The 21810-nt window shown below is 41.0% G+C and overlaps 1 long non-coding RNA gene across 1 annotated transcript in view; it reads right to left on the reverse strand.

The window, feature by feature from the left end:
* LOC122815865 overlaps positions 1 to 21810 on the reverse strand; it is a 677402-nt gene that overhangs the window by 587542 nt on the left and 68050 nt on the right. The window contains exon 2 of the long non-coding RNA XR_006367005.1: positions 8293 to 8376. This is a non-coding gene — a long non-coding RNA (uncharacterized LOC122815865). The remainder of the gene's footprint in view (positions 1 to 8292; positions 8377 to 21810) is intronic.

Raw genomic sequence — 21810 nt, forward strand, 5'->3', positions numbered from 1 at the left:
ACAATATATGGGCTGATAACCAGCTGGGTGAGTTTATCAATGATGTCTGAGTGGGGGACTGTTTCATAGGCCTTGGCTAAATTTAGGTAGGCCGTATGCACAGATTTGCCCTTATCTAGGGCTTTGGTGACTATCTCAAAAAGTCCACCAAGTTTAACAGGCATGATCTCCCTTTGACAAAGCCAAACTGGGTGGGGTCAGGCATTTGGAGACTTCCTACATCTTTAAGATCTATGTTGATAAGCTCCAGGGCCTTGCAGATAAGGCTGGTCAAGCTAATAGGTTTATAGTTCCCAGGATCCGTGGATGCACCCCCTTTGTGCAAAGGGATGACGGCAGCAGTTTTTGATTCCACTGGGATGAAGCCAGTCCTTAGGCTGTCACTGAAAAGCATGCCCAATAATAATTCCCGTTTTGAACCATATAGAACACAGCTGAGGATGCTGTGTCTTTGGCCTTGGAGAGGGTGTTTAAGACCTGCTGCTCAGAGATACTAGGTGGAGGATAGGTGTTAGGGATGCTTTGGGCTGTATGTGGCAAGGACAGGGGAGTGAAGTTTTCACTGAAGCTGTCAGCCATCAGGTTTGCTATATCCACAGGTTTCTCTCTCTTAATTTCTCCAAATCTTCTGGGTTTCTAATACCATGACAGTTATGCACCACACTCCTAAGTCAAAGGACGATTAAAGTTCATCAAACTAGTATTGTTTCAATCTTTCATGTCAGCCAGAAGTGCTCTTCACAGCATCCACAATGTGCCCACTAATGACCCCTCTGCAATTCGTATGGAGTTACATGTATTGAAAACTTATCTAAATACGGCTGTAGATTCTTTTTTGTAAGACCTGTTGCTCTTACTACTATTGGAACTGTCTGGGTATCTTCTTTCACACTGCTCTCATTTTTGCCTGCAAATCCTGATAATTTATGACTTTGTATCTCTCATTACGCAAGACAATGTAGTTGCTGGGTGTAGCAATTTCAATGATCAATGCTACTTTTGTCTTCTTTTCATGGACCACTATATCTGGTTTTCTTGCATCAGTCTTTTGAACTGTTGGTAATGGGTGACCCCATCAGTCTTTTGAACTGTTGGTAATGGGTGACCCCATGTGATGTAAACTTCATAATTTTTTATGATGCTTTGTGGCTCATGTTTCCGGTGTTTTTCAGCTACTTCAATATTATAATGTTTGCACAATCCCCAGTGCAACAGTCTTGCTACATTGTTATGCCTTTCAGTATACAGTCCTCCTACCATTGATATGTCCTAACCAGCAACGAGGTGTGCAATTGTTTCCAATTCAGCTTTACAAAACCTACATTTGTCTGTTTCTCCCACATGTTAAATGGACTTTGTACACCAAAATGTATATAGTTCATGATCTTGGGCCGCCAATATTAACCTTTCATCTTTTGGTTTGAATTTGCCTCTCCTTAACCATTCTTGCGTTCAATCCTGATCAACATGAGATTGTTCCAAGAGATTTCTGTACTTGAAACTGTATTTATGCATCTTCCACATTTCTTGCCTTCTAATATGATCCTTCACTTTATATTCTTTTTGTTTTTGGGTACATTCAGTTGCTGCCTAATTTTTATCTACTTCTGGTTTGATTTCCATCCTCACTTGACGCCGATATACTTCTACTAGACTAAGCAGGGAAGTAATCTTAGATTTATTCTCATGTTTCAAAACTTTCAACACTTGGGTCTTGTGAGGTCAGCAGATATGTATGCAGCCCCACGGCTGCATACCTATACATGTAATAAATATCAAGGAGGCCCATACCTCCTTTGAAACGGGGAATATATAACCTTGGTTTGCACAGATGTTTATAAATCATTTGATGAGCATGAAGCATCCTTTTTGTTTTCCTGTCTAATCTATCCAATACCTTTTGGGGCCAATCACTCCAAAACTCTAAGTTAGGATAGGAACAGCAAACTGGTTTATAGTTTGAACTTTGTTTCTAGAGGTCAACGATGTTTTCAGGATTAATTTAAGTCTTCTAAAACTATTCCTTACCGAGTTTTATTCACATCTGTTCATGTTTTATTGCTGATCCTTCATCAGTTCCCAAATATTTTTATACTCCCTTTTGCTCAATTTCTTTTATATCACATTCTTGTCCCAAACTGATTTTTTTTGGTGCTGCAGCTTTCCCTGCTTTAAGGGTTGCTTTTGCACATTTATCAAGAGCAAAGCACATTCTTAAATCATCTGAAAAAGGTTGACTACTTGTAGTTGTGCTTTCAGTTCCTCATCTGATGAACTATACAGTTTTAAATCAATCAAAGAGAAGATGAGAAGTCTTTACACTTAGTTGCATTCTGGAAGCCAAATAATAGCCATAACCTAATATATTAAGCAGACAGCTTAATGAGTTAATTGCAAGGCAAAAGAGCAGCGGTTACAGACAGCATCCTGGAATATTCCCATCTGGATTTTTATCCCTGGAATAATAATTTGCCCTTCAGCATGGCTTACCTGCCAAGTGGATTGCCGCTCTTTCATGGTTGCTGTGATGTAGTTCATCAGTGTAGGGTATATCTTGTACATTTTTAAGCACTCTTATTCATGAATGTGGGATACTGTCAAATGCTTTTTTGTAGGCTATCCATGCCATACTTAGATTCTTCCCATTATTACAGTTCTCCATTATGACTAAAAACAAATGATCCTTTGTTCCATATGACTTATTACCCTTTTGTTCTACTGCCATAATTAAGTTTTCTTCTAAATGACTATAAACTCTGTCGGCATTAATTCCAGCGTATAGTTTACATGTCATCAGAAGGCAAGTCATTGGTCTATAGTTTTTAAGGGTAGCTTGCAGGTTCACTTTTAAGTAGAAGCATTGTTTTTCCTGTTGTTAGGTAGACTGGTGTATGTTTGGGGTGTACATACAAACCGTTCTTACTCATGGCTAAATCTTCATGCAAAGATGTTAATACTTTTAGCCAGAACATGGGTACTGCATCTAGAGCTGGGGTTTTCTTAACTTTGTTTCAATCTCACTGGCCATTACTTCATCCCATTTCATATCCTGTACATTTGAACTTCTTATTCTTTTACTTCTTCTATTCATTTATCATATTTGTTATGTTCCACAGGATCTTCATAAATATTTCTCCAAAATGTATTTATTTCTTTTTTTTTTGGTGATCTTTTAATTCTTTTACCTTGTTTCCCAATTTACTATAAAAACTTTTTTGGGTCATCAATAAAATGCTCATTTTGCACTTTTCCTTTTTATTTATCTGTGTATATTCCAAGTTTTTCTATCTGTGCTGATATTTTTTAGTTTATTATTTGCGATAGTGCATGATAAATCTTGAACCATTAAAATACTGCACATTGTTTTTCACGTCTGAGTATTTTTGTTGATCTGTTCCCTCTTCTATACTCTCAGTGACACCATGTCTTAAATTGCTTTATAGTTTTCTCTATTTTATAAGTCCCCGATGGCATTCGATTTCTACCCGTCCTTTCACTTACGACCCTGTGCTCTAGTGGTAGGACCATCTGTTATTAAATTTGGCTGCACAGTAATGTATCTTATTTACTTCTGTTTTATAACATGAATCTCTATCGATATTCCTAATTATTTCTAACTTTTTGGGTTTTATTGACCTTCTGCTGTCTATTTCTTTCATTGATCTTAATATGTCTAGCCATCTCCATTAAAATCAAGCAACTCTTAGATAATTTTCTTTTAAACTGAGGGCACATTCTTTGTTCACGATTTCTTGCAGGCATTCTATAGAAAGTTCCAGAGGTTCTTCCAGTGCCACGTTCTCTTCAGTTTCACCCTGTGTCATCCATTGCTCTTTCATATGGAAACTCGCTGGGATATCACTTCACAACATTGACTGTGTCAGAGTTGCCACAATTTCCTGTTCTTTCCCTTGCTGTACAGCTCCAACTGAACCTTTGTACGGTTTCCTATGGGAGGCTCCAAATTACCTTCATATGTCAACTGATCAGATGCTTCTATCTCCACTGGTTTCTCCTTACTTTGGATCTCCATTGCTCTATCCTGTTGTGTTATTATCAGAATTCAATTTTCTACATTAAATCCTTTACTTTGCAGTTACACCATAACCTCAGGTTTCTATTTCTTTAACTTCTCAGTTAATAATCTTTTCTACTTTTCCTCTTAGTTTTATTATTTTTTGTATTGTAAAATGTTTCATATCTGGATGTCTTTGCCTGTATTTCTTTTCAAATATCCTTGGTGCTTCTCTTTTTGCATTCATTTTTGATTTTTCCTTTCCATAAATACTGTACCATATTTAATCTTTTTTCCCCGTGTCCATATTTCTTCTTCAGATGTCTCCTGCTCCTCTCATTTCTTCTTACTTTGAGACTAGTCGTTCCATCATGCTGTGATATGACCTGTGCTGGACTTTCTACACGGAATCATTCACTTCACAAATATTTCAAATCTTCAGCTTCTGTTTAACTTCTCCTTGACTAATCTCTTCTACATGCCCTCTTTGTGATCTTATTTTTATTGTGAAATGTTCCATATCTGGATGCCTTTGCCTATATTTCTCTTAAAATATCTTTGGGGCTGCATTTTGTGTGTTGATTTGGCTTTCTCCTTAGTATAAATATTGCACCATATCAGAGCTCTCTCTCTCTCTTTCCAATGTCCATATTTATTTTTATACCCTTCACATGTCTTTAAATTTTGCTCTTCAAAATTTTTCCACTTTCTCAGTCGCTTCTTTTTCCAAATGGCACAAAGTTGCTTGGTCAATATAGTGTTCTCATGGATCTGATGAATCAATGAGCACAATTTTTATTTGAAAATTCAGAGTTTTTCTTGTGGAAATATTTTTCTTTCCTCTAATTACTTTCAATCTTTTCATATCTCTTTTTGTCTGGAAATTCTGGGTTTCTTGCATAATATTAGCAATACATAATTTCTTTCTTATCTTTAATAGTCCACTCTATCATCAGTATGATTCTTTTCTGGCCTTTCAGGTTTTGTGATTTTTGTGGACTACTACTTCCTTCTACAACAGGGGGACCATCTTCCCCCTCGGCCTGGCCCAGCCCCATTGTAGGAATATTTCCATGTCTTGGGAATTCTACACCGTCATTTTTCCAGTCCTGATACCAGTGCACCCACCAGCACTGGGCACTATCCTGGGACTTGTGCACCCAGCTATCTTCTTTATTTTTTTAACCTACTTCTGTCCATGATCTATGCCTTATAAAATACAGTCTACATATCAGTGTCATCTTGGTAAGAGTTTGTGAAAAACAGGGTCCACCTCATGAAGGTACTCATCAAGATTTGAAGAGGAAGTAAATTTCAGCAATACTTCTCCCCTTTTGCTGATTTTACCATCTCTCCATTCGGATCCCTATCATCTCTCCATTCTGACTCCAGGTTCTACATATGTAGTATCATTAACTAGGAGTTCAGCTCACATCTGAGACTTACCTATGAGGTTCCAAATGTAACTAAAGGACACCTTGTGGTTATCCTTAGTTAGGGAAGCTAATTTGGACCCGTACTTAGCTTTGGAGGACTTCACTAGGAGTGTTATTTGCTTAAGTTGAGGAGGAAGGGTTTTCAGTTTTAAGACAGTGCCTTCCTACTCTTAGACAGCAATTTATTTCTCCTATTTGTATTATTAATGGCAGTTGCCCACCAGGCAGGTTCATTTTTCCTTTAAGGTCTTGCTTTGGTTCTATCAGGTAAGGCAGAGTAAGGCAGAGTCAATACAATTGTATAGGTGCTCATACAAAGCACTGGTGTGTAACTCAGCATAGGAGTCTGTTCCATCTGTGGGGGGAGGGGCTATGAAGCTATTTATGTTGTCACATAAGAGGTTGTAATTGGCCTTGGATACATTTTTTAGTTTAGTTGTTGCTAAGGGGAATCTTGTGTTACAGTTACTTCTAGCGAGATTGATTTGTGGTCAGATTTCACCAGTGATGGCAACACACTGGGGGTGGTGCAGTGGACCCCATGTTAGTTAGCACCATATCCAGGATGTTTGAGCCCCTTTGTGGGTGTGTCAGCCAGCTGGTCCAGGAAATTGGAGTTAATGAAGTCTAGGAACCTTTGGGCAAGTGAGTTAAAATGCATTATAATTTTCCCAGTCAATGGATGGTAATTAAAGTCACCCAAAACCTGGGTGTTTGGTGTATCTTGATCGACTCAAGCAGATCCAAATAGGCTGAGTGGATGTCCAGTCAATTGCACCTGTAATAATTCTAGAGAATCATGCTATTTAGCCAATCTAGAGATGTTATTTACCTTTAATGAATATTGATACACCACCTCCTTTAGTTCTCATGCCTTCAGTTTGTTGTCTGAACGTGTGAAAGGAAATGTAACCTGGTATAGCTGGGGTGCTCTCTGCACCCTTAAACCAAGTCTCAGTAACTACACAAATGTCAGCATCTTCCAAGGTAAGGACTTAAGGACTGCTTCCCATTGAGTGTAGTTTCTCGTTTAGACTGCTACAGTTTAACAGCATAACCTTGAGGTTATTTTTAGAGGGTATTTTTACGTTGGGAATTTTTTTCTTTCGACATTGCCTAAAAAGGCACTAGGAGATGGCAAGAGCCTTAGCCAGTAACTAAAACCCTAGAGGTGACAAATGACCATCTCTGGCAAAGCATCAAGGTCTGTCGACTATGTCATCCTAGTTTGACAGATACTGGGTCCCCCTTTAAATGACACCAGAAACTACGCCAATTTGTTGAAGTCAATCATTTTTTGTTTGTACTGAGGTATCATCTTAGGCAAAAGTAAAATGCTGCTTAAGACTAGGGACATACCAGCCTAAGACACAATCAGAGTGCTCAGTCATGTGTCTCTCTCTTCATATAGTCCAGTGAGGTATGTCTTAAGTCATTCACACCAACATGGACTATGATGGAGCCATAAACAGTGCTTGCTGAGAAACTTGAGTGCATTTGTGATGCGACAGATCCTGGTTGACCTTGACTTTTTCCTTATCCAACCTGGTAAAAGGGACATTTATGGTCTCATAACTCAGTCACCTATGACTAAGATGTTAGTTTTTGTGTTACGCCTTAGGGACTTGATTGGGGCTTGATTGGCAAGACACTGGTGTGTGACGCATTATGTGTACTATGTTCTACACAGGATCTGTTATGTGAATTGTGCTTGTGTTTGGGAGGTCTCTGTTGTTTAGGTAAGTTTCTGGTAAGGACCTCTGCATATGTAGGTTTATATGTGTTGTTGATTAGGTAGGCACAGGAGGTGAGGTGTGCATGCTGCCCACCTGCTTTTAGTATCAGATGAACGGACTGGTGAGCGAGAGAGCCTGGATTCTAGGTTCTTGATGTAGATGCATCTCTCACACAATGAATTTGCGTGGACTAGAAGTGGGCTGTTGGTGTACATGAGGCAACTGCTATGCCTCAGGATGCCCATGTCGACCAGACTGGCTGGAGAAACTGCGGGAAACTGTCCATTCATAATGCTAGGTAAGTTGATGTGGTCAGAAAACACGGAGAGGAAAAGGAAGGACCAGGTAAAGTGTGCAAAAAATACAAAGGGCTAGTGGGCAGACTCTGTGTTGGTACCTCAGGAGCTTCGCTGAATTTATCACCTGTCAGTGAGGGACAATCGCAAGAACTCACAGATGGAGCACCAGCAGAGTACTAAGGGAAAATTTGCAGGCAGAAGTGTCTCTATTACTGCCAACAGTGCCCCCCACTGCTCAGCAGTGCACAATGTGCAAACAAGCACAAACCCATGCAAACACGGTGCTTATGTAGCAAATGACAGTAAACTGACAAACTTACCTCTGTCCTTATATTGCTTTCAAATAAATAAAATGAGCTGCATTTTTTTCCATCTAGAAAAGAAAATGAAGTAAACCCTTGTTCTGTTTAATAAAAAAAACAAAAAAGAGGGCAGACACATAAATGTGCATTTAAAGTACTTCTGAAAGCCATAACTTGACAATTATAGCCCATGATCCTTTGTTTTACCAAACACAACAGCTACACAGCCTAAAAATGAGAAGCAATGTAAATGACACTAACAGATGAGGAAAAATAGATGTCATGTAATACAACAAAGGTAACTAGAAGAGCTTGTTTCATTTTACTGTGGTGGAATCAATGTTTTAATTGTTACAAGTCTAAAGGCATGTAACAAATAAAGAAATGTCAACTGGAATAGGCTGTCTGATTAAAACAGGTAAACTTAATGTTTTAATTCTTACAAGCACGTCGAGACTTATTTGTATACTGCAGTGTTAAATTAAACAATGTTTTCGTACTTACGTGATTTCTTTTGTACTCTTCTTCTCTGATGGACGTAATGATTTCCTCAGAATAAACTACAGATCCTGTTTTATTGTCCATAACCTGAGGTAAAATAAGAGGAGTTACTTAAGCTGCTAATGCCGTTTTAAAAACAAGTCACAAATGCATTACTTTCTGGTACCAAAGTGACCATGCAGTACCACATGGTCTACAAGTACTTCTGCAAAGTGGAATTCCCTGCTAAGAGCAATGACAACACTCCCTCATGCTGAAACCCAGTAGTATAAGAATTGGGAACACACAGATAGCAATCTAAAATTTGAATACAAAGTGTCCACAGTGGTATGGAAAGGGTAAGTTGTGAACCTCTAAGTCAGGCCATCGTATACAGATCTATGGATGATACAACAGGGCCTACAAACCATGCCATGGCATACGTTGAGAGACTGAAAGCCCTGTCATTGTAATCAATATCATATAGGATGAGGGGACTTGTGCCTGGCCTACAAGCCAGTCTCTGATGCTGCCCTGGTGGGAATACTGAACATCTACAAATCAGCTATAGCTGATGACATCAGCAGAGTCTGGTGAGAGGAAGATGGTAATACTGTCCTACATGCTTGTGCAAAACGCTCTCTTTAAATGTCAAACAAGTGCACAAATATACACACACACGCCCTAGCTTACTGCAGTAAGAACAGAACCCCTACATATCCAAGTACACTGACTAAAGAACTCTGTATTTAGGGCAAGCCCCACAGCTCAAGCCCGACTTGGAGTGTGTCGGACAACACTTCATAGATGATGACATCAGCAGTGTCTGGTGAGGAGAAGATGGTAATAAGTGTCCCACCGTTCTGGTGTAAAATGCTCTCTGTCTAATGTCAAGCAAGTGCACAGACACACACTCTACTTTACTGCAGTGAAACTATACACACACACACACACACACACACACACACACACACACACACACACACACACACACACACACACACACACACACACACACACACACACACACCTGAATGTATTTCTTAGAAGTGTATTGATGGCATAAGCAAGTTTGTTAGGGCATTTTACTTTCTCAGATGCACAATCTTAACTGTCATCACAACTGCTAATGTTACAACAGTTTCTCTCTTTACACTATTATTTCAGTGAAATGTAAATGTTCGATATTGTCAATGACAGGGGCGTTAGCTGTCTATGATGACTGATAGACACATCTAGAGGAGTGCTGGCTACAGGTAGACATGCCTAGCAATTATAGAAAATTGAATGTTCTGTGGTAAATGTGTGCACATGTTTTTAGGACAGTATTTGATAGCACTTTTAGCAACTCACTGATGATTCATTAGAAAAATGTGCCATTTGTTTTGGGGTGAGCGAGCCAAGTTCCATTTCTATGTTGGCACAAACAATTTGCTATTGTTACTCTCCTTGTTTTGTATCTACCCTTACTTTGTGTGTGATTGTAATAGGTTATAACTACATGGTTCATTTTTTTTATATTTGAATATCTCAACTGTTTTAGGTTTCTCTAGTGGGTAATACTGAAATGCTGCACCTCGTTTGTTATACCCAAGCAGGACTTTTATGGGATACTATTATCTTTCTTTTGTGTTTTATGTCACCTAGGACTATGGCACCCAGATGTTCCAATCCTCACAAACCCCCCTTCAGTGACCCGGAGAATAAAGTTATTGTGGAAAGATTTAGGTGACATGGTGCCTTTCTGCTTCATAGAGGATGTGGGAATGCATCTGGCAGAATGCAAATTTGGCAGCAGATAGTGGCTGATGTGAATGCAGCAGGTGGCAAGAGCAGGACATACGATCAGGTGTGCCATAGGGCTACTGACATGATTTCTTCAGCCCAGAGAACTGCAGCTGCAGTGGCCTGTGAATGGATGGCTACCAGGGGCCTGCTACAGAGTGACCACTGACAGCAGATAAAGAGCTCCTGTTCACTGACAGGGACCCAGACAGCTCAGTGGAAAGTGCACAACAGCACATCAATGATGTTGGTTCTACCGTACTGCTGTTTGAGCGAGGACAAGTATGTCTCAGGAGGAGCTTCCAGGTAGTCTTACCTATCTCAATTGTTAAATACTTCTTGTACGGTAAAATATTGACAGCAATGCTTAAGCTCCGTTTAACATTTGTTTTTTTTTTGGGGGGGGGCAGTTCTAGAGTGATACAGTTAACACATTCTGGTTGATTACACATGGACTTGGGCTGGATGTGTCATCCAACTTCTTATTAAAAATATCATTAATGGACATATAAAGGACAAAAAGTCTTAACCCCCTGTGCTACTGTTAATTGCGATAGTGGTGTCCTTACCTTTTACTTACCTACTTCCAGGATCATCATCCATAGGGAGTCTACAATCATCTGCATATGGTAAGCAGAATGTTTTTAGTTCAGTATTGATAAGCCATTTCAAGAAATATTTATTTTATCCATGTATGACGTGGGTGTCAGGACTGTTGTGTGCATTGCTTTACAGTCTGTAATAGTGGCACCACTGTTAAGTTTGTTACATATATTGGACTATATTAGTGTAGGTATTGATTTCTTTCCTGTGTTTCTTGCTTATTATCACAAGTGTCCCAGACAGTGGAAATGCAGGACTCTTACCACTTGATGTCAGCAGATTCAGAGGCACAGTTGGGGGAGGGGGGTGCAGAGGTTGAATCTGACATTGCTAACCCATTCCAGTGAGCCCACATATATCGGACAGGTGGAGAGTGAGACATTATCAGGATAGTGTGGTTACTTGTGGCTTCAGTGCCTGTTGACACTGGCTGTAGCCAAAGTATGAGCAAGGTGCCATGCAGGAGAGTTGCTAGGGGATGCTCGGAAGAGGCCTGCTGTCCATCCTCTACATGATCCAGGTGTATCTTCCAGTGCCACTCAAAATATATTTACGGCTATCATGGAGGCAAAGGCATGTTCCAACAGGTCCTTCACAAAAATGCTTAGGGTTGTAAATATGGCATAGGCTGCCATGCATGACTCCCGACACCTGTTGACAATTCAATGGATCAGATGAATGACACATTGGAATAGTCATTGTCTGTGATGGAAGTCTGCTGGGAGGGGGGGTGGCATCCATGTGGGCATAGGTCAGCCACATCATCTGATGTTAGTTGATGAAGCCATGAACAATCACATTCCCAAAGTGGCAGTACTTCCACTGCTCGGTCAGTGGTTGAGCTGTCCACACCAAGCATGGCAGGCCATGGAGTTGTAATCCTGAGTGCCCTCATGAAGACAACTTGTCAAGCAGACATCAGTCATGTTCAGCTAGCAGCAGTGCATCTGTCTGTTGGCATGGACATGCCAGTGCAACATGATGGAGTATTACAATTAAGAACTGCCACCTCTACAATGCAAGGCTTACAACTGTCCAACATACCAAGACATAGAGCTAGCACAGAGCTTGGCTGTGTTCTTGCAGACCCTTGCACACCAATTTCACCTGGAGGGTCCAGACAGACAGACAGACCCCATTTACATGGTTCAGCCATGAGGCTTTAAAGCTCATTCTGCCTCAGCAGCCATTTGTTAGTTTATCCAAATGTCTGCCTGTGTCACACTCTTACTCACAAGCACTCACTCACCTTTTGTCAGCCCAGGCTTCGTGCCCCCCCAACACACACAAACAACACCCTGTACAAGTGATAAGTGTCATATGCTTGTTTTCCATCTTCTGGATTCAAGGATACATAAGCTGCGTCTCTGACGCATAGGGTGCTATGTATATCTGTGTTTGTGGTGATGTTTTGCTAATTGTACTTTTGACATATTTTAGTCTTACAAAGTTAGACACGATGGAATCAAAACAGATTTTTGAATCAATATTTTTAAGAATCTTCTGAGGGTTATGAAGTCTTAAACTGAAATGTGTCTCATTACTTTCTAACTTCTCTAATGATTTCCAGTACAAAAGTATGAGGCCAAGCTGATGACATTTGGTGACAATCAGTACTTTTGAGAATGTGTGAATCTTTGATGCCCGAGGCCCATTACTTGACAGAGGATACACGTACTTGTATACATCTATGTTGTCATATGTTAAGTCATTGCTGTGCAAATTACCCACCTTTTACTTACATTACCAAGTAACATGCAAGGATATGTCATTCATTTGTATTACACAAATCTGTTTTAACACTCCCGGTTCAACACTTATCTTGAAAGTGCAGCAGTTGCTACAGTTTTATTTCAGGCCTGAGTCTGTCTGATGCTAGGAGTACACAGCCATTACATTTATTAAATTTATTTTATTTAACATTTGTTTACTGGGAAAGTCCAAGTCGGAATTAATCAATTTTCAGTGGAGGCCAAGGAGAAATGCTCCAGATGAATGTCTTTCTATCACTGGAGGAAACTGGAGCACCCACAGGAAACCCACATGAATGCAGGGAGGACATACAGACTCTGCACAAAAGGTAGCCCAGCCAAGAATAGAACTGGAGAACCTCTTGCTGTGAGGCAACAAATGTTAATTGCTGCACCACCGCATACTTCACATAAGTAGGTAAAGGTTGTGAACATTGCCTGGCATCATTGTTACTATATGTATGGGCATAGGATGAAGGTTTTAGCCCCCTAGATGGTGAGTGAGTGTGCTATGCGTTGCTTCTTAGCCAATGCAAGGGCATACTGAGCATGCCTACATCTGCCTACACCCACAGCAGCTCTGATTCCCACTCTTGACTCCTTGCCTGTGTGTGGCTGTGGTGACCTTGCCACTGGTGGTGGGGTGTGTGCCCATTCCCCTTGTTGATCCTGCTGAAGCAGTTTTCTCAAAATGATGTTGTGAAGCATGGCACAGATGGTGAAGATTTCAGTACATGTACGTAGACTGCACTGCAGGGCTCCCCCAGATGTATCTAGGCAGTTGAACCGTGACTTCAGCATCCCAAACACATGCTCTATGATATTTCTGGTTTGAGTGTGCGCCTCATTCCGGAGTTCTTCAGTGGGTGTGTTCGCATTTCTGATGGGCATCATCAGCCATGGCTCCAGTGCATAACCTGCATCCCCCAGTAAATGACCCAGTGGAATATCACCCATAGTGAACACCTGATATAGTTTGGAGGTGTCAGATATGCGAGTCATGGTAGCTGCCTGGATTGCCAGCACACACATTCAAGATGACTCCTTTAGCATTGCACATGACTTGTCAGTTAATGGAGTGGAAGCCCTTTCTATTTCTGTAGACTCTGCCCTGTTCTCGGGGTGGTGCTTCAAATTCTGTGCGTGTACAATCTATGGCACCCAGTACTTCAGGGTAGTGTGCTACAGGATAGAACTTTTGCATAAATGTGGTCACTGGCATGTTGGAGCATATCATTCAGGAATTGTTGGAGCATATCATTCAGGAATTGATGGAGGATCCTGGACGCTGATGCCTGTGACCCCCCCCCCCCCAGCATGTCCCCTGTTGCTCTCCGAAAGGTTCCTGTAGGTAAAATTCTAAGCACTACACATACTTCTGTCTCCACTGGTATGGATTACCCTTGATTTGCCTTGGGTCCGAGTTGAGGACGACAAAGTTTGCAGAGTTCCTGTAGTACTCCACCTCATGTAGATTGCGATAAGTTGAATCGGGGTCCAAAACTCTTCTTCTTGGCAGTGGTCTATTAGAAGCAGCAACAGCAGCAGCAGCATAGACTTCAGCCTGTTGCACATACACATGAATTACAGCAAGAGCAGCCCTTAACATTCTGTGTAGGCTCCTTTCCGTGGCTGTATTCTAATAGGTTTTGGATTTCGGAGGGAAACCACCACAGAGTCTACATGGTTTCTTTCTAGATAGTTGAATAGCTGTTCCATCTTGGATTGGTTGATTAGCATACAATTCTGCTGCTTATGCTGTAATTAGCATATCATGGTGTTTACCATGGTTCAGAGTCTCTATATACACTTACTAAATACAAAACAGTGCACACTGTCTCAGAGGACCATGTAGGATTTATTGAATCTGCCTGGATATCTTTTATGGACATAATTTAGTATATTAATTGACATGTTTAACGTCTTTACCATGTAGCTGATATAAAGACATTTCTTGCATTCTTCATATAATGGTGCCTCATCTACTGTTACCATATACAATTATATAAAATTAAATTACACTTACAAACTTAACTGATCTGGAGAACAGATGAAAAAAATTAACTTAATAAACACTGTAAACTTCTACTACTGCTACACTGGGATCCAATGGTCGCTTAGCATAATTAGAAACCAAGTTCAACTTTCAAACTTATTTGTTAGTTATGTTTATTCCTGTGTGTTTGTTGTTTCACTTTCCTTTGTAGTCTCAAGAATGGAGCTAATGCATGAAATTTCATTTAGGCCACACGTGTGTAGTTCTAAATGCCAAAGTTTACTTTGACTTTGAAATGACTTCAATAACTCAAACTCATCAGGGGATTCAGGAAAGACCCCCCCCCCCTTTTGCTGTGAGAACTATTTCCATGATGCAGGAAATTGTGATGGACAGCAATTTAGCAGCATTGGGGAAAAGCCTAAACAGTTAATGTGCATGTCAATGAATTATCCTTAACTATTGTACAAATCAACACTTTCCTGCATTAGTTCCTACTGGAAGTCCATGCATCGCACTGGCACATGCTCACCCACCATTCACTCACTCACACCCCAACATACCTCTTAACTGTCCTTGAATTGATCCAGTGATCATGCTGTATCCTCTTATTTTTCATGGCCACCTGTACATCACAGATAATTACAGTCAGTCAATGACTGAGTTTCATTCTTCATAAAGTGCATTATAAGTGTCGTTCTTTATGCTTTTTATGTCACTCCAGGACAGTTTCAAAATTCTCCAGGGTGTCATCTGGTGTTCCCCTGGGCTTTGTCCCAAAGCCGCTCCCCACAAACATATCCCCATCCCTTTCAACCATCCCTAATTTTACAGTTTGGTCCTGCTGTTGCCTCTTATACCGGTTACGTGTAACTCATGGATTGTTGTAATATATTTCCAGAAATTAGAGCTTCATATTTTTTTATTATTTAACAAATATCTTCCAACAATAACTTGAGTTGCATAGACAGTTAAGGCTATTGCTTGCTATGTCAAGGATGCAGATTTATATTCTTTCCCCTTTTTACATCAGTTTTGTTTGTGTATTCAAACACTTAGTAATACGCAATGACTATGCCTAGCATCTAGTGGTAGTTCAGGAACCTAAGGCTGTGCTTCAGTAGTTTAGGGCATACGGTTTGGATTTTTTTAAAGTGCCTTTGAAACAGGTCCCCCCACCCATGTCTTTCATGCTGAAAGATACTGTTCTGCTTTTAAGGCATGATTATGAAGAGCATTCCCTGGTGTCCAGTGTATCCCACCAACCAATACTGCAGGATTTGCACATTAGTCTAGGGGAGTGTGGAGGTTTGAGTCTCTTTAGCCTGCACACATTCACACATTCATGCATAGACTGACACCATACCTCTCAACTGTCCCAAATTAATCGTTTAACGAGTTTTAGGGTCCATATAATGGGGTGCCACGATTCCAGAGTGGCACCCCCTCATTTCTGATTTTTCCCAGCTTTTATTTTAATTATTTTTTTTTTTTGCTATTCGACCTGATGCCATCACGTATGCGATGACGTCAACGCCGTCAGCCTGTCAGAATTGAGCATTCCCGGCTGTTGAATTGGATCTGTGAGCGGAAACAGGAACCAGGAAAAACTTGAATGGTGGTGCACTTGCACATGCGCCAGTGGGACTGCAAAGCATTCATTTGCTGATGCTGGAAATTGTGCAAGCGGCCAACCGGGATTGTTGGAAACTCTGGGACTGTTTGTGCGAGTGAGATTTATTTGCTGCATTACAGGACTGCCATTGGAAACGGTGAGAAAGCGTTTGGGTAAGGACTGCAGAGCTGCTTTCAGGTATTCTAGTGTGTGTGTGTGTGTGTGTGTGTGTGTGTGTGTGTGTGTGTGTGTGTGTGATCTCATTGTTGACGTATCAGTACCCTACCCTTCTGTAAACATGTAGTTACTTTAAACAAAGCGTTCTCACAGCTAAAATTGTACTACAAAATGTCCCACTTGCTAACACCAGCCTCCTATTAAGTTATCACATGAAATACCACAGATACAAAGGTTCTTGCTTTGGCAAGAGTGTGAATGCCGGTTTTCTTTTTTGTTATTCTTTTTGGTTGGGTGTATTGTTCGGGTAATTATCTAGCATTAGGCACAAGCCAAGCATTTCTTTATTTTTCTGGAATTTCCGTTAACCTCGGATACTTCAGAGCAAGTGAACTGGGAGGAAGGACAGATTCCACTTAAGAAGAATGTTTCACGGAGACCGAGCGGAACTCTGAATTCAGCAGACACTGTAGTTGACTCTCATTTAATTAACAGTAATTTTGGAGAAAAGGGTATCTTTAATTTACCTGTTTGGCTTGCTAAGACTTTTTCTTGGACAGACTGCTGATTGAAGGGATCTCGTTGGGGGAAACGTTTCAGCTTGGTGTGTGTGTGTATGAGAATATTTAATGGAAAATTTAATCTTGTATCCATTAATTCAGTTTAATTTGTTTATGGATTACTAGTCTAATTACTAGCTGAAAATAATTTAAAGTTACTTATAAAGCTGCTCTAGAGTAACATTTCACTCACTCATTTATTTATTAATAGTTTCAGTATCCTCTCAAATGTTTATTCATACTGTAAATCTGCAGCTCATTACATTTTCTAATAAGATTTGAAATTCATTGGGTCAATGTTCAAGTTGAAAATTAGTGTTGGTTGTGTAAAATTGGAAATAGTCATGTGAGTTTAACATCATATACACCCCCATGTATTGGGAGGCTTGTAAATGAGACTAATTTATTTAAGTCATTTTATTTTGATGAATGGTAAAGTTTTAAGCACTTTACAATTAGTAAAGTGTGTCAGACTAAGCTTTTTGTGATAGGGTTTAATTAATGCTATGCTATAATCAGAAGTCTTTATTTAGTGATAATAGTTTACATGTCCTATATTCTTTTGCAATTTATTTAGCATTTTTAAAGTGGTAGCACTAAGTGCAAGATGCATATGGCTTACACTGTCATTCTGTTTTTATAGTGAGTGTGTGGAAGTAGACTTTTTTGATGGAAATGTTCTGAACTGGCCAGTTTTGTCATTATTGGTTCATGCATTTTGTTTCATTGCCTACTGGAAAAATGTTCAAACAGTACATTTAAAATGCACTCAAGTCTAACAAGTGTGCTGTATTAAGTCAGGAAGGTGCACCAAAGAACACATGTATGTTTCTTGTTTTGTGTGCAAGGGGCCTATGACAGCCCAAAGTTGATCTTTATCCACCACAGGCCAGATGCATTTTCTTTGGATGTAGTGAGGGTTTCAATGCTGTTTCAATGAATGTGAGTTTCGAGGGAAGAGATGTTTTAATGCCAAGTCTATTTTCATTGTGAGACAGTATTGCTTTGTTTAGCATATGTCTTGGGTGTTTGTGCATTGTGCTATAAAATGTAAAAATAAAATGCAAATCATGTAGAAGTAAAGCAGTATGCACACATTAGTGTTTATGGTAAATGGGGCGAAATAGCCAGGTAATGGTATGGGACATTGGAATGGCTGCAGGGGGACTCTGGTGCCATATTTTGGTTGTCTGTTCTTCAGTTTGTGTTTGAAAGTTGGTATCCCACAATTCCACTGGAATGGGTGGGGTTACATAATTATGTATGCAAATTGTATGTTAATCAGTGTACAGATTTGTACCTATTTTTCATGGGCCTTGTCCAGACTTTTGATGTTTCCAGGTTGAGAGGTTTGACTGACACACTCCACCATCCAATAATGCTTAAAAGCACACCCACCCAATTTCACCTTACACACACTCCTCTAAACTATCTATCCCCTAAATAACCCCCCTAACTGCGACCACCCAGGCGACAGACACAAAAGTACAGTTTTGAACCTACCATAAATGTAGATGTTCGAGTGTATACCCTGCTGCAGTCATCACACTTGGGTTATCTTGTTGTCAGGCGGTCCCGCAGTCGGCCTGAATTCCAAAGTCTTGGTCCAGCGTCAGTTGCTGTTGCTTCTTCCCTGACGTCAGTGCGCCAGGGGTATATAAGAGACATCAGATGCCATTTTCTTCAGTTTTTCTTGCCCCAGATGACAGGTGCCCCCCAATAGGAGGTCACTACATATTGCCAATAAAACATGTAAAGAACATACAAAGCATACCTTCAGCTATAAGCAAATACACCACAAAGGTTGTATCAGATAGAAAGGCATAGAAAGGTTCAGCTAGATCAGAGGGGATGGAGGGAGGGTAACCTGGACTGCAGCAGGGTATACACTCGAACATCTACATTTATGGTAGGTATAAAACTGTGCTATGTTCATCGTGTTACCCTGCTGCAGTCATCACACTTGGGTTGAATCCCAAAGCTAAGGATGGGAGGTGGAGTCAAACAGGGTTAGAGGAGGCTAGAAGGCCCTGCAAAACTGCAGTGGCGAAGCCAGCTCTAGACTTAGAGTAAAGTGGTAAGTGACAGTGTTTGGTGAAGGTGTGTACTGAACTCCAAGTTGCAGCTTCCAGAATATCCTTGGTTGGCACCCCCCTGAGGAAGGCTGTAGATGTAGCTGCTGCCCTGGTGGAGTGGGGCCTAATGCCAGCAGGAACTGGTTTTCCATGATGGGTGTAGCAAAAACATATGCAATGTCCTATCCATTTTGAAATGGTCTGTTTTGAGATAGCCTTTCCTTGCGATGCTGTAGCATAGGATACAAACAGCTGGTCAGATTTTCTGAAAACCTTAGTCTTATCCAAGTAGTAACGTAGTTGCCTGTGAATGTCCAAGGAGTGCAGGAGTCTTTCTCCTTTGTTCTGTGGATTTGAGAAGAAGGTGGGTAAATGGATGGTTTGATTTAGAGCCACACTGGATACCACCTTTGGCATAAAGGAGGGGTTAAGTACATAGGGAAACTCTGTCTTGATGAAAAATGAGGAAAGGCTCTACTACCATTAGTGCCTGAAGCTCTGAGACTCTTCTGGCTGAAGTAACTGCTAGCAGCAGCGCAGTCTTCCATGATATAAACTTTAAATCAGCTGAGAAAGCTGGCTCAAAAGGTGGCAGTGTAAGTTTTTCCAGAACAAAGTTGAGGTCCCAAGTTGGTGTTGGTGCTCTCCTGGGAGGCCTAATGTTTTTGGCCCCTCTGAGGTATTGCCTTAGAAGTGGATGTGAAAATAAGGGAGGATCCGTTTTGTAGTGAGCCAAAATAGCTGAGGCGTGGATTTTAATAGATGAAAAGGAAAGTCCTTTGTGTAACAGCTCAGTTAAATATTGTAGAATCTGAGGCATATCCGGCTCAAGGGTATTTTGGCCTTTAGCTTGGTTCCAGGCGCAAAATCTTTTCCATTTATCTGAGTAGGCTTTCCTGGCACTGGGCCTCCTGGCCTCCAGAATGACATCCATGACAGCTTGTGAAAGATGAGCTGGCTGGTTGCTTAGGTGATTTGCCATGCAGCCAGATTTAAGGTTTTGAGTTGGCTGTGTAGAATCTGACTGTCTTGCTGTGTGAGCAGATGAGGAATTTGTGGTAAAATCCATGGTGGACCGTGGGCCATGTTCCTTAGCAGTGGGTACCAGTGCTGGTGTGGACAGTCCAGGGCAATGAGTATCATTCGTGGTCTCTCCATCCTCACTTTCAGCAGCACCTTTGTGAGAAGGGGCAATGGAGGAAAGGCATACACTGTCAGCTTTTTCCAACTGAATGAGAGTGCGTCCACTTTCCAAGCTTGTTGGTGAAATGTCCTTGTGCAGAATTTTGATAGCTGATAGTTTTGGAGGTTGGCAAACAGGTCTATGTCTGGGCGCCCCCATTTTTGAGTCATCTTTGCAAATACTTGTGGATTCAGTTTCCACTCGTGGGGATCCATGATGTTCCTGCTTAGGTCGTCTGCCAATGTGTTCTTTTTTCCTGGCAGGAATTGAGCTTGTAATTGAACTTGGTAAGCCAGTGCTGTGTTCCACAAGGTCACTGCTTGCCTGCATAGAGGGTAGGAGTGTGTAGCCCCTTGCTTGTTGATGTACCACATTACTGTCATGTTGTCTGTCCTTATTATCAGCTGTCCTGGGTGTAAGACTTGAAGGCTGTCTGTACAGCTAGCATTTCTTTTTGATTGATGTGCATATTTCTTTGATCTGCAGTCCATATGCCTTGAGCGCACTGTCCTGCCATGTGTGCCCCCCAGGCATAATCCGATGCATCTGTTGTCAAAGGTTGCCTGGCTGGGGGTAAGGTGAAAGGCTGACACTTGAGGTGACATGCCTGTGACCACCATAGAAACTCCTGTTGAAGGCAGGGAATGAAAGGTATCATTGTTTCCAAGCTGTGGCTGTGTTGAGTCCATACGCTTTTCAGGTACCACTGTAATTTCCTCATATGCATTTTTGCAAATGGTATAAGTAGTATGCAAGATGCCATGAAGCCAAAGGTCTGCAGAATTTTTCTTGCAGGGAGTTGGGTCTTTGTTGCCATTATTTTGAAGTATTGAGTTAGATGTAGTTGTTTGTCTGGCGTCAGATAAGCCATCTGGGCCGTTGTATTCAAGCTGGCACCCAGGAATGTCATATTTTGAGAGGGCACTAGTTTTGATTTCTTTTCGTTTACTGTGTACCCTAGGTAACGTAGGTGTTTTACAGAAGCCAGATGTTGTAAGAGAATGTCCTTGCTTTCTACTTGGATGAGGCAGTCGTCCAGATATGGGTATATTTGAATTCCTCTTTGTCTGCAGTATGCAATTACTGGTGCCAGGCATTTTGTGAATACCCTGCGCGCAGTAGATAAGTCAAAGGGCAGTGCAGAGAATTGGTAATGAGTTGAACCTGCAATGAAATGGAGGTATCTTCTGCAATGTTGTCTGATAGGGACATGCAGGTATGCCTCCTTGAGATCCAACGTTACTGGCCAAGCTTTCTTGCCCAACATGGGAAGAAGCTGCTGTAGTGTTAGCATCTTGAATTTTGGTACTTGCAAAAAGGTGTTTAGAATTGAAAGGTCCAAAGAGCCTTGAGTAAAATCCTTGGCCTTGCTCCTGTGTAGGTACCAGTTGAATGGCTCTCATGTCCATGAGAGCTGTAATTTGGTTTTGTGCCTCTGCACATTGGTTTTGTGGCAGGTTTGGCATGCCTTTTATCCTTGGCATGGCGTGGAAATGGAATCTGTATCCTTGTGAGATAATGTCTAGGACCTATTTGTCCTTTGTGATGATGCACCAGTTGTCTGCAAAAAGTGCAGAATTTTCCTCCCAAAGGAGCTGCCAATAGAGCTTTTCTTGGCCGTATGAGGTTTAAGTCACTGTGTTTGTCTTCTAGTAGTTTGGGGCCTGTCTTCTCCTCCCTTTTGTGTTGCAACACCCCATTGGTGAGGTTTGTAAGGTATTTGCGCTTGACCTCTGCCCCTTGGGCATCTGTATTTACCCCTCTGTGGTCTGTCAGAAGCTGGAAAGGACCAATTTT

Source organism: Protopterus annectens, chromosome 11.part0 (genome assembly GCF_019279795.1).
Source record: "Protopterus annectens isolate FY-2018-M chromosome 11.part0, PAN1.0, whole genome shotgun sequence".
Taxonomy (NCBI): Eukaryota; Metazoa; Chordata; order Ceratodontiformes; family Protopteridae; genus Protopterus; species Protopterus annectens.